Source organism: Muntiacus reevesi, chromosome 3, assembly GCF_963930625.1.
Source record: "Muntiacus reevesi chromosome 3, mMunRee1.1, whole genome shotgun sequence".
Taxonomy (NCBI): domain Eukaryota; kingdom Metazoa; phylum Chordata; class Mammalia; order Artiodactyla; family Cervidae; genus Muntiacus; species Muntiacus reevesi.
In genome coordinates, this window is record NC_089251.1 from 37,381,144 (window position 1) to 37,384,611 (window position 3,468).

Genomic DNA, 3,468 nt, shown 5'->3' on the forward strand with positions numbered 1-3,468 from the left:
AGGAAATGTAGCCACATCGCCAGGCCTTTTTTATCCACACTGGGCATCCGCTCCCACTGCAGATCCCGGAGGCACCCCGCTCCCTGCTCACCCACCACAGCCCCCTCCCTCTTCCCCTTTCCAGAAATGTTTGGTAAGCAGTCACTGTTCCTCGGGCACTTTTCTAGGGTCTGCAGGCACCCCGCAGTTCTGGGATCTAGATTCTGGAGGGGAGGGGCCGAGGTCTCCCAGCAGCTCCTCCCACCTGGCCACCACCTCCACCTGCGCCCGGAGCCCCAGACGCGCCCGGCCCAGCGGCAGATGCTGCAGTCGCCCCAGGCCTGACTTCAGAAGGCCGGGTGACAGAGGGCCTTCAGCCTTGCCACATCTTCTGTCTCGCGCACCCCGGGTGTGGCTGGGATAACTGAGAATGGTGATCGGGTGACAGAGCTGCAGAGGCCTGCAGTGACCACCAGGTGGCGCGTGGAGACACCAAAGGCACTGTGATCGCAGGGCCCCAACAGTTTCTTCTTTGGGGTTGCCATAGGTCACAGGGACAGGGCAAGCGCAGCATAGCTTTAGAACAGTTCACTTGTCCCCTGAGTGCTTAGAAAATTCCCAAGTGTGCTCTAAACACAGAGATAAATGTTCATCTGCAAGATGGGTCCAGCCCGCCTCCCACCCAGGGTCAGGGAGGGAGTAAAGGAGCTGGTGTCTGCAGGGCATGATCCCGAGGCAGAAGACTGTTTCCCTGAGTATTTTAGACATCTGTGGTTTCTTCCTGCCTCCTTAACTGGATCCAGGAAATGACTGTTGCCTGGGACAGCTGGGTCCTGAGTCCTGGCTTCTAGTGGAAAGAGGGGCTGAAGGGAAGTGGGGTTTCTGATTGATGATGACCACTCTAGATGGGTGTATTAGTTAGATGCTGGATTTATTGGTAAAGAATCTACCTGTGATGCAGGAGACCCAGGTTCAATTCCTGGTTCACGAAGATCCCCTGGAGAAAGGAATGGCAACCCACTCCAGTATTCTTGCCTGAAGAATTCCAAGGACACAGGAGCCTGGCAAGCTTTAGTCCATGGGGTCGCAAAGAGTTGGACACAGCTGAGCACCTAACATTTTACACGCAGAAAGCCCTCCTTCAGTTATGCAAAGCCATGAATCGCTCCTATTTTTGGAGGTTAAAGCCCATCTCTTGTGAAAGACCACTCTTATTCTCTGCTGGTTTGGAGTAAAGAATTCCGGGTCTGATATAAACATCCATGCCAGCCAGACATTTGCCTGACATTTGATGGCAAATTGCAACTTTTCAGGGCTTTAAAATTCAGGTGTAGAAATCAAGAAAGTAAATCCATCTTTAAATATTCTTCTCCTTAAAATGTGTTGTCTTCTTTCTTTTTGGCTGCTACCCCTTTGACACAAGGAATACAGCTGAGGGTCGCAAAGCTGGAATGTTTCTTTCTCAGTCCACAGCACCGTGGGGATGAGAAAAGAATGTCAGTGTCCCCAAGGTAAGTGTGCTGTCTGCCTCAGCGTCCCAGGCTGGGTGTGACCAGGGCACCTTTATCTCTGACTGTAGCTAAAACGAGAGTCCGAGGTAAGTGGGATTTCACCTTAATTTGGAAGTTGGATCCGGTTGTTCAAAACAATTGGGAATTCCTGGGTGTCAAGGTAGCTTTAGGGCCCTGGGTCTCATTGGTGCCTGCTTCTTGCTCCATGAGCAGTCGCCCTGGTGTGGAGAAGAGCAGTCATCAGCCTCTCAGGTGGCCAGCTTGCCAGTTAATCTTCAGGGTCAGCTTGCAGGGATCAGAAGTCTGGCCGAGAGCAGATCTGAAAAGACCTGCTAGGGGATGGGGCCAGGAGAACCAGTCACACTGAACGGCAGATGCAAACAGGTGGACGGTGATTCAACCTTGATCTCCCAAATGCCAAACTGGCTTGTCCTGGTTTGGCCGGTATGTGTGAAGATCAGCAGTGACCTGCTAGTAGAAACACATTTCAATCAGCTTTACAGATCCCTGCCCACACAGGGCCCTTCCTTCCCCTTCCGCTCTCCCCAGCCTCTCCCAGCATGCTGTCTTATAAGAACTTACCTGTGGTCCTGGCTCTGCCTTGTGTCAACACGTGGCTGCCCTGGCTTGAGACAAGGACATTGTTCTTCTTTTTGCCATTCCATGCAAAGATGTGTGTGTCAAATAAAAATCTAGTCACAAGCTGAAAGTAGAAGGTTATTTTATTTGGTGGAACCCTGAGCCTAGGAGACAGCATCTCAGTATCTCTGAGAAAACTGCTCCAGGGAGGCAGGAAGGGGAGTTAGGGTCATATAGGAGTTTGCAACAAAGGGGGCAGGCAGCCTGAACATTAAAGATTATTGTGAGGTAAGGAAAATCAGATACCAACTTAAGGAATTTAGCGTTCTTCTTTGTATGGGAAGATGCAAGCCTCTGGGCTCACTGAATTCGTTCCTTTCAGACGCACCTCAGCTGTCTGGGGCCAAAGCCTGTTTCCTGGTTGCTTACACCCTTCTTTCCTGTTCACGGTATGGGGTGGCAGATGGCTGCTTCTGCACTCCCCTCCTTCCCCAGCTCCTCAACAATCACCACGGGGAGAGGGGAGAGGGTGGCGGCATCTGCTGGATCCCGCGTGTTCTGTTCCATTTTGGGAACCCTCCTCCACATTTGGAGGCCCGAAATCGCTGATGGCTGTGACTTTTCTTGTTTATTGATATAGCAGCAGATATTCCATTTCACAGGGGTAAGCTTTTCTCTCCATGCCTTGTGATGTGGCTGGGATCAGCTGACATATTTCATAGACTGTAGGGGAGGCTTGGACAAGCAGAGGTCTGTGAGACATGGAGTGTCCTGGTATCCACCTACCTGATGTAGTGGGACTTCGGGCCACCAGCCCGTCCTTGGGGAGCAGAGTTCTGTCATCGTCCTCTCTCCCCCAAAGAGAGGGCCGTGTACGCCCTCCCTACACCCTGGCCTTCAAGTGTGAGAGAGGGTGGGAACTGGAATTCACCTTTGGGACAGACTTTACTTTATCCCCAGGCCCAGAGAGAAGAGGAAATGCCTTTTCACCGCAGCCCAGGACTCAGATCCTTTCATTTCCTGTGCTGGGACCTGCCTTTCCTCGGACATTTGACAGTGGGGCTGTTCATCCAGTCCCACCCGTTGGGGTTGCCCTGTCTTCTTGCCCGGCAGGATGGACTTCGCGGAGCAGCAGTGCGCTATGGCAGACTTGGTGGGTGTGGAGGATGTCAAAGTCCAGTCCCTCTGCCTCCCCTCAGCACCAGGTGAAGCTCTTGTCTGCCCAGAACGTCTGCATGTAGCTTCCTGGTGGCTGCACAGGTCCCCTTGGGGGTACTGTGTGGACATTTGCTGGACTCAAAGTGGTTTTCTCAGAAAAAAGGCAGCTCTGCCTTGGGGGTGGATTTAACCATTGACCAGTCCTTATGGACATAGACTGACACAGCCTCGTGAGAAACCC

The 3,468-nt window shown here is 52.5% G+C and overlaps 1 long non-coding RNA gene across 1 annotated transcript; it reads left to right on the forward strand.

The window, feature by feature from the left end:
- Window positions 1-3,127, forward strand: LOC136164271 (uncharacterized). Its single transcript, XR_010662326.1, has 3 exons — window positions 1-133; window positions 1,403-1,490; window positions 3,030-3,127. It is a non-coding gene; the product is annotated as an uncharacterized lncRNA (long non-coding RNA).
- Window positions 3,128-3,468: the final 341 nt, after the last annotated feature.